Below are 10,823 nucleotides of genomic sequence, written 5' to 3'. Positions count from 1 at the left end.
GCAGGACCAAATCATATATCCAAGATCGAGACAAGAGAAGAGCCATCCAATTTGGAAGAAGGATTACCAGATGCACAACTCTTTGCTGTGCACATTGTGGATGATCATTGTGCAGATATAATTTAGTTTCTAACTACTGGAACAACCCTGGAAGGGTATTCTACTCAACGAAAGAAGGAATTGGTGGGCTGCATTGTTTATTTTTCTGTTATAGCGGGACACTTTTATAAGATGGGAATAGATGAAATATTGCACCAATATGTTCCAGAGTTTGAGCATGCTGATATCCTTGTCGAAGCCCATGGATGAGTGGTAGGAGGACATTATGTAGGTAGAGCGACTACATAGAGGATTCCGCGCATAGGGTTATGGTGGCCAACAATGCATAAGGATTCTAAGGCATACTGTAAGGCATGTGATGCTTGTTAGAGGATGGGAAAGCCATTGTGAAGGGATGAATTGCTTTAAATCCTTAAAATTCATTACAGGTGTTTGACAAGTGGGCTATTAAATTTATTGGTCCAATACAACCACCAAGGAAGAAGACAGGTGCACGATACATTATTACTATGACAGAGTATTTGACAAGATGGGAAGAAGTGCAACCAGTGAAGGATGGTACTACTGCTACAACTACAAAGTTCCTATTTGAATACATCTTAATGCAGTTTGGGTGCCCTAAGATATTGATGAGTGATAGGGGAACACATTTCCTAAATGAAACAATCAGCGCGATGCTTGAAGAGTTCCAGATTTACCACCAAAAGAGTACACCATATCATCCCTAAGCCAATGGTACAATGGAAGAGTTCAATAAGGTTTTGGAGAATGCTTTGACAAATATTTGTAATACGAAGAAAAACGATTTGGATGTACACATCCTGACAGTTATATGGGCATACAAAACGATGTGCAATAAGTTGACAAGCCAAACTCATTTAGTTTAGTCTATGGGATTGAGGTGGTGATGCCCATGGAATATATTGTGCCAAGCCTATGCATTGTGGCTTTGAAAGAAATGGTGGATCACAAGACCTTGGAGGAACAACTCACACAGTTGATGGAGTTGGAGGAAGACTAGTTTCTTACAATATTTCACCAGAAAGTGAAAACGGAACATGAGAAGGCATGGCACAATAGGAATATTAAGATGCGCACTTTCAAAGTGAACGATTTGGTTTTTCTCTATGACAGTAAGTTCACAAATTTTCTTGGAAAATTCCAAATGCACTGGATAGGCCTGTATGTTGTTAAAGAAATCACAGATGGTGGTGCAGTTTAGCTTGAGAAGATTAATGGTGAATTGTTCCTTGGACACGTGAATGACATTCGGTTGAAGTTGTATACAGGGGATTTTTCCCCTCCACAATGACTACATGGTAGCAGTATAGTCTTAGTTCCCCAAGCAGCTACAAGGGAGAGTAGGAATATAAAATACACTGCCCAAAGAAGAGGAAAATGCAGTAAGGTGGCTGCGCTAGGAAAGCAAGCAGCATGCCAGGAGGAGGTGTGCTAGGAGGGCTATGCCATGGATGACGGTGCCACGTAGATGGGTCCAAAATTAGTCATTGAATTCACTATTCATGATTGGATAATGAAAATATCATTATGAGGAGTAGGTAGAAGACATTTATGGCGAAAATATTTGGAGATTTTCCTCAAAAGATGCATTTATGATTAGAAAATGGAGGGAAATGTCTGATTTGAATTCAAAATCACCTATAAATTTGGCATGTTGGTCTATTGTAGAACACTTTTCCTTTTGAAAATCGTGTATGAGCCCTATTGTTTTCACTCTATGAATTGATAGACTTGGGAGGATTCAGTTGCAAGCCCAAAATTTGCGAGACTGTCTGAGTGGAACTAGAAGATTATCCTGGAACAGATTTCTGCCAAGCCTGTAAGTTCCGAAGCTGCTGTCTCTCAAGTGGAAGCCCCTGAAGTTGTATCAAAGGAAGCTATGTCATTTGTGCCTATGGCACCGTAGTTGCCTAGGCAGAAGCAATCTACTACTAAGCAGAAGCAAAAGAAGCCACAACCTATACTGGTGAGGCAGTCATCGAGGAAGAACATCGTAGAGGTTCGCCAAAAAGGAAGGATGGACAAGGAAAAATAACCGTATGAACCAGTGGATTTGGATGCAAAAGCTCTCCACAATGGAGTTGAGGAATTGGATTCTGACGAGGGTGAGCCTATCACTAGGCTCTCGATGTATATCCCACCATGGAAAGGGAAAGTGAAGGTACCTAAGGACCCGAATTCGGGCAAGTTCACGATCTCTATGCTGCTACTACCGAAAGAAGTGGTATTTGAAGGTGTGCTCTTAACGCATATCCTTGTGTTAAAAATGGAGGATTGGGATCTCACCAACCATGAAAAATTTCATAAATTGGCCATCAATAAGTACATGACTAAGATTTACTGTGAAGAGATTGGGGTCACAAGGCTGGAACCAATTGAATGGGTAAAAGGGGTCGAGCAGGATGGATTGCTACATATGTTGTGTGTGCCACACTTTCACAGATCAATTATTAATACTATATGTGTGTGCCAATTGCTCGCATTGGTGCAAGATGGGTGCTTGTGGTTAGGCAAACCCATCCCCATGACAGACATGTTGATCCACATAATTACAAAATTACCCTATAAAGGGGTGGATCTAGCAATAGAGTTTGGAGGGACCAACTACAGAGAAGCTCGTTGAAGAAGTGGAATAGGCCACAATACAGAGCACAATGAACCTTGAAGTATTGAAGCTGGAGCTTAGTGACCTCCGTAACAAAGTAGAGAAGCCAACCAAGTGACTCGAGGGCAAGTCACCATATTTGTGTTGGGGGGCTATTGGGATGGGATCCTTGGGATCAATTTTTATCAATTAAGTCAATTTATGTAATATTTTTTTTAAAGAATGTAAAGTCTCTTCGAAATGTGGAAGAGGAGCGCGAAACTAAGTAAGAGCCAAAGGGGCATTAGTACCTTATATGGGTAGTTGATACGATGGTTTTGAGACTTACCCATGGTCCGCGAGCCATGGTATTGTAATGAAAAGGTTATATATAGTTGAGTCATAGTGAGTATAAGGGATAACGTTTGGAGAAGAATCATTGTAAGGGAAAGGTGCTAAGGCAGGAAAAGTCTATTTCCTGTACTTAGCCGAAAGGGGAAGGCTCCTATAGCTGAGTGTGCGAAGACCTTGGTATGCCCGCAGGCCCCTGTAGCTGGGTGTGCAGGGATAAGAAGTTTGTATCTGAATGTTTGCATCTTAATAGAGACTGTTTTGAGCCGAATCTGTGCATATGTGCCTTGTTTGTTTACTTATGTTTAAGTTTATTATCTTCTCTATGTGATATGTTTTATGTGAATTCATGCTTCATTTCTGTGAAAAATAAATAGATCTATAATGTTTATGCATAATAAGTATAGTTAACCACCTTTGCGGAGATCAGGAAGTCCTTAGATAGATCTGTAGAAGTTAGCTATTTAGAAAGGATAGATCTCAATGATGATAGATCTAGGTCATAAAGGCTTCAAAATATAAAGTTTATTGTGCGAAAGTAGTGAATTTGAATCCTTTATGCAAGTTAAGTACAATCAAGTACCTTCGCAAAGGTCTGAAAGTCGTTTCGATAGAGTTGCAGTAATTGACAGTCAGAACGGATAGATATGTACGAAGGTAGATCTAAGATATAAATTCCTTAGGAAGACCATCACACAAGCCTCTGGATGCTGAAACCTGGTTCTAACATCCCCCAATACTGCTTCGGGTGAGACTGCAGCCTGCGCTACGCAGGTTGTTGCCGAAAGGGCCAACAGTTAGGGTTTTTTTGGTTGGTGTGAATAACTTTGAACTTGGTTCAAGTCCCCTTAAGCCAACAATGCATATATATGTTCAGCAGATGTGGGTAGTTATCATTGGAATTTGAAGCCCTAGCAGAAGGCCCTAATATTCTGGTGATCTAATGCCATAAGTAAGTTCAGTTAGTCAATAATTAAGTTTTCATTCCATGAGTCATATTTTCAATTTTTAGTGTTTGAATCCATTGCCCAATGGTCGGAATGGGCTACTAGTCGACATTTTTGTTCATGACACCTTACTAGGAGGTTGTCATCCCCAATGGAGCCAATGTTAGGGTCAGTAGATTTCATCCTCAAATGTATTTTCCATGACCTTTAATTTTTAGTGTTTGAAAATTTGAGTCTATAACCATTGTTTCCATTATAGTCTCAAAGGTCATTGTCCATCATTGTCAGGTTTTTTTCATCAAGGGTTCATCAAAAGTAGGAAGGAGTGTCAAGTTAATGGGAGGCATGGTCACTGCGCAGGTGGGTATCAACCATTTAGGCGGTTTGCAAGAGTTGGAGAATGTAGTTAAATATTTATACACCATCACACAACCATTTCAAGCCTATCCATTTGATCCATTTTGTCAGAGGAGGTCTGCAACCATACAAAGCATGGAGTGTTACTCAGAGTGTTCGCTACATAGTGCTGCACAAAATACTCTATTTTAGTCATCATTTTGAAATGCTAATTTTGACCACATGGAGCCAAATTTGAAAAAGTTAAAAACGTTTTATCAATCTTAAACCAAATAATAATAACCTATTCCAATTTCTGCACAGGTGTCATAGATAGGGAGTTTCGAATGCATCTTTAAGGCCTATTTTTCGGACTATATATTTTCTTGTTTTAGTCATGATTTTGCATAACAGTTTTTGAGAAGATGGGGAATAATTTGAAGAAAATGAGAGAGGTTTTTTTTGAAAACAAACTCATCTACAAAACGTATCTGAGATTTTACATAGGTGCTACCATTTGGGAGTTATTGGCGTTACTTTGAGACCCATTTTTTACAATTTCTTACTGCCAGAATTATGAAGGTTTTTTAAATTCGATTTGTGAATTTGAATTTTTGAAATGTCTGAGACATAGGATGGGTCCTACTCCAACTCATCATATTTCTACCTTTCTATTGTGATGCTAGCTATAAAGATAAAATGAATGAATATGCCATTAGCTATGAGATAGGATAAAGTACTTTGTGTTTTTTTAAGGATAAAAATTGTAGTTTTTATGTTAGATTTGTTTAGTTTTTCTTGTTTAAAAAAAGTTAATGATGTTGCTAAGATAATTAGATTCGTTCCACTCTGTGGATAAGTGATGCAATGTATCTGGTCATAGGGGCCTGTTGTGTTGAAAAATGTATTTAAGACCACCAAAAACTATGAAGATATTGATTGACAAATACAAGAGACATAATTTAGTGTATGTTGTGATTTTTTCAGTGATTAATGAAGAAGATCAAAGTTATTTATTTCAAGGATTCCTATGTCAACATATGTTGGTGATGTGGTTTCCTATGTTCTTATATGTCCTTATGCTTCCGGTTACTCATACTACATTTATTTCAGTTATTCATAAATCAACTATCTTTATTATTTAAAAGAAGTTAATGAAAGAAGATTTCATCTAAGATAGGTGCTTTGTTTTCCTCTAAGATAATCTTCTTGTTTTTCATCTAAAACTGAGTATAAAATTGATCCCTAGATGCTTTATTCTTAGTGGATTGTAATATTGTTTTCCTCCACCATATACTACAACCGATTTTAAAGATCCAAAATGGTGGCTATCTTGCCCTTAGTAAAGAACTTCTCACTATCCCATTTTAATCATTGATATTTTCTAAACAAGGATTCCCAATGCATGTCTCTGTCACTTTGTCATTACAGTTTTAAAAACATAAAATAAATTCATTTCTCCTATGCTTAAGAGCTAGCCTAAAATCTGAAAAACTTAGTTGTTTAATTGACTGAACAACCCTATATAGAGAGCCCTCTCTAGACCAGAAGGGCTAGATTGTTGTTCAAAAGATGTTTGTTGTTACCTCAGGGATTTCTCTCCTCAGACTGGAGATATTTACAGAGTGGTAACAATGGGAATAATAGTATAAGAGTAGTTACCATCTTTTATTTTAGTGTGTCGAGGCTCTTTGACATTCTTCATTCCATAGGAATGTTACATCTTTCTTCAACAGGTTTTCCACATGCACAGTGATCTATGCATATCCTTTGATAATTTTTCTATAATATCCTCTATGTCCCAATGTGGTGTGAAGCTGTCTCATTGTTTTTGTTGGAGGTAAATTCTCAATAATAGCAACATTCACAGGATCCACCATCAATCCTTTCTTGCAAACAATATATCTTAGAAATATACCAAAAGGTACACAAAATATGCACTTTTTGATATTCAGAGAAATTTGATACTGCCTACATTTGTCGAGCATCAACCTTAAGCTAGAAACATGTTTATTTAATAATCCAAATACCATCTAATCATCGAAGTATACTTCTAAAAACTTGTGAATATATTCTTTGAAAGATGCAACCACCACTCTTGAAAATATGGTAGGGGCATTCTTTAGTCCAAAAGGCATCATTGTATATTGATATGAACCCCATTCTATAGCAAAGGTGGTCTTACATCGATCTTCTGGTGCAATTCTAATCTAATGGTATCTTGAAAATCCATCTGTAAATGAATAGACTTCCTGACCTCCTACATTGTCCAATACTTCATCAGTGAAAGGAGTAGGGAACATGTCATATAGACATGCATCATTTAACTTCGTTAAATAAAAAAACAAAATCCTAATTTCTCCTTGTGTTTTATTTTCTTGTGCCATCATAGGACTTACCCAGTCTCATTCTTCCACAAGTTCAATGATTCCAACTGCTATATTTTTGTCAAGTTCTTTCTTCACTTTTTCTTTGTACTTTAGATTCAGTCTATAAGGCCTTTTCTTAGCTGACTTCACTTCAGGCTTTAGAGGAATCTTCATAACTCCTAACTCTCCTACTATGCCCTTCATATATGAAAAATTAGTGGGAAATAACTCCTTGTATTCATGCAGAAGATCTGTCACTTTGTTGACTGTTTCTTCATTCCAATAATCTCTTATCATTGAAAACTTCAGCTCCCCTTCTGATCCTTTATTCACCTTATTTGTCTTTAATGGATTCATTATATAAGGCATTTATAACTCAGGTCCATTCACTTCATGGTAGACTTCATATTCTTCTATGTCAGTATTGTGAGGGTCTTCATCTTCTTTTGTAGTGATGTTGTAGCATTCCAATACATTCTGTAGCTCCGCAACCTAATCAGGCTGCCAAGTGAGTGGAATTTCATTCTCAAAAATATTCTTTTTAACTATCGGAAGCACTGAATCTATATATGGAAAATCATCTTAAAAGCTAAATGTCAATATAAACCCATCAATCATCTCTTCCCAATTCGAAGTACAATGTTGAAGTTTTGTTTCAAGGTACCAGTTTTGAGGATTTGTATCCAATGTATGGATGAATCCATGCACCCATTCTTCTCATGGAATATCCTTCCATGTTGTCATGCAGAGCTGGATGTGATCTATAGGATCAATTTGACCATCATATTTATTTTCCAACTCTATTTCTACCTAACCAACCTTATCCATACCAACCTTCGACATTATTTCCAAGTTCCTATATTCTTCTTATGTGTACACCACCATCTAGCAGGAGTAGCTCTTAGGGCTATATCCAGGGCTATCAATATTTGAAAATCTAGTACCTGTTCTTCATATTATTCAAGAATAGTATTTATATCACCCAAACCATCATAAAAAGGTAAGTCACATACCTTAGCTATCATACAACGAACTGCTTTAGTAACTCTTGCACATCACCTCATAGATAATTCATGTAACCTATTTTTCAAATTTTCCAATTCTTCTTCTGAATCTGAAGCATAGGAAATGTCATGCTCCCAACTCAACTTGCCTTCAGTAGGGTTAACACAGTCTTGTTCTTTTGTTATCATCTAATAGATGTTATCTATAACAACTACGTTATACTCCTCTTTAACTGGTTCAGTATACCTTGCTCCTTTTGATGGACCCAAATGAACTTTCACTTTCATACTGTTGCTTTCAAATATTATTTCCCTCTTATTTAATTTGATTATAGCCATGTTGGAAAATTCCCAATCTAGTCCAAGTAATGCAGGATAGGGGTTACTGTCATCCACAATTTCTATCACTTCAAAAGTAATGGTAGTGCCCACCCCTTGAATGTCCACTATAATTCCTGATAATATTCCTAGAGGAATAATATTTTTGTTGATTCTCCATTCTTAGCTGAATAGGTGACCATTGCAACTTCGGTTTGCCCATTAACTCCCATGTTTTCTTTGTCGCGACATTAGCTTCAAATCCCAGATCTAAAATAACTTGGTCCATGTCATATTCTCCTATTTGTGCATTAAGCCTCATTTCATTTCTAGTTCTCTTCTGTCTATGTAAATTGTTAACTTCGCGCATCTCACTCTGAGATACTTATTTAGATGCACAAGAATTTATTAATTCTTGAATTCCTTCTACAACTCTTTGATCTCGAAACAATTTCATACGAGTTTGAAGAAAAGATTTTAAAGTATCTACCTTATATGCTACATCTTGTTCCTGTATTGTCATATCTTGGCCTTGTGTCAACGATGATACACTGTAGCTATTCTTTTGATTCTACTACATGCTAGATGTCAAAGCTCCTGCATCCATAAAGCATCACTTTGCTTCAATAAATACTTCTTTTTACTTTTGAATATCAAACACAAGGGCTTTTTTTAGCAATATTTCTATCCCATGTAGCTTCATCTTCCTTCTTTCCATCTACTTTATCATTTCTGGTCACAGCTCCACTCCTTGTTACAATATTAATGTGAGGTTCATCGGTCCTTGGTTCCCCAGTCATAATTTTAATGTTCTATGTTAGCTATTTATTTTTATTTTCTTGCATTTTTTCTACAAGTGCCAGACACTCTTTAATTACATGATCAAATGATTTTCAATACTTACATGTCATAGTAGGATTCTGACAATCTCTTGTAAAGTGACTTGCCTGTTCGCAATTATAAAAAATAATCTGTCCATGACCTCGATCAACTCCACCACCTTGACCTTGTCCTTGATAACCACCGAGACCACTGCGTTGTCTACTTCCTTCATGTCCTCGCTCTTCAACTAGGATTCTATATGTATCAAAACTTCACTCCATAATTAGTTCATAAGCTTGACAATTGTTTTCATCATGTCCCACTGATTTGTAGAACTTGTAGTACAGGTTCCTGGGGGTCTGCACATATTTTTGTAACAAATAAAAATCTTCTACTTGATGTTCACTTCTAGTTTTACATATCTCACACCATAACTTGGATTCAGAATTCAAAGGATTTGGTGCTCCACTAGCCATGTAGTTTCTAAAGAGAGGGAATTGTTCTTTAGAATGGCCTTTTTCTTTACACTTTGTACACAACACTTCTTCTTTGAATTCCTTACTTTTCTTCATATCTTGTATCTACAGAGTCAAATTTTCTAGCTGACTTTGGATTTTTTGCATACCTGCATTGGTATCCCCTATAGGCGAAGCTTCTAATTTCATCACAAGTTCTAAAGCTTATGCTTGAGTTTCTATATTATGTTGTGATAAAGGAAATCTTATATGTGTAAGCATCGCAACTATAAATCATTATTTATGTTGATGTAGAGTTATTTCAAAGCTCACCTGATCCAATAATACCTTGAAACTTTGATCAAATTCCCAAACAGACTCAGTAGGATTTTGTTTGATTTGTTTTAATTCTGTGATACACTGTGACTTAGACTTTGTCTTCTTAAATTATTTTACCAGCACTATTCTAATGTCTGCAAATGATCTGATCTGATTTCTCGAATACTTCATGTACCACATCAATGATCTATCTTGGAATGTCGTGACAAGCTGATATTTATTCATATTTTCATCATGGACCTACCTTGCTCTCTATACTGCTTTACACAAGAACCAGAACAGCTCAGGATCCTTTGATCTAGTCCATCTAAAGATAGATATCTTAATATCATCGGACATAGTTCTTCTTGGAGGGGGGGGGGAGGGGGGGGGGGTGGGGAAGAGGGATTTGTAAGGGGAAGGGGATGGGGGGTAGTGGGAATAGGGGGATGGGGAAACCCAAAAGAACCCTAATTACGACTTGGTTCTAGCTTCAGTGAACCTTCAGGCTAGAAGGGTCAATACAAAGGAGTTACTTCAGGGTTCTCAAGGCATTTTTCTTCACTTTCAGACTCACTTAAAAGAGGGATATAATAAGTTTCTATAAAAGTCTTTGGATATTTGCCACGATATCTCTTTCTAGTGTCTATTTTATATGTTTTTCCACTTCACATTTTTTCAGTATCTTCTTCAGATCTTCTCCCATGCATAATTAACTAATAATTTGAGTGCATTCGTAAAATCCCCTTTTCGCACAAAAGCATTCTAATCTGGAGTTTTAGAGATCTCAAGAAATTACCTTGCGGTCCTTTGAAAAATTTCCATTCTACTTCACTATGGGATGTAATCGAGTATACCACGAACTTAGTAATGAATCCTCCCAAGATTATATCAATCCAAGAATCAACAATTCTTGAGATTCTATTGTCGATGTTCTTGAGTCGATGTATCAATTCAAGAGTCCACTCCTTAGGTTCGTCTCCTTTAAAACAATTTTTTATGTCAGTAAACCTTGATATCCACTTGTATAAATCCACATGGAATGAACCGAAGAATATTTTGTATTGGTCTTGAAAAATATACTTTTCCAACCACCTTTCAGTTGACAGACAAGGACTTCTATTTTCTTGTTCTACAAATTCTTGTTCCTTCTTTTCTACCCAATATTGAATTTCTTTCTTCGACAGATGCCACATAAACATATCCCTCAAACAGACCCTGATCTTGGCAATGGAACC

Source organism: Pinus tabuliformis, chromosome J (genome assembly GCF_031772625.1).
Source record: "Pinus tabuliformis cultivar Carrire ecotype Pingquan chromosome J, CPIR1, whole genome shotgun sequence".
NCBI lineage: Eukaryota > Viridiplantae > Streptophyta > Pinopsida > Pinales > Pinaceae > Pinus > Pinus tabuliformis.
The sequence above is the reverse complement of the archived record's forward strand: the minus strand, read 5'-3'. Positions refer to the sequence as shown.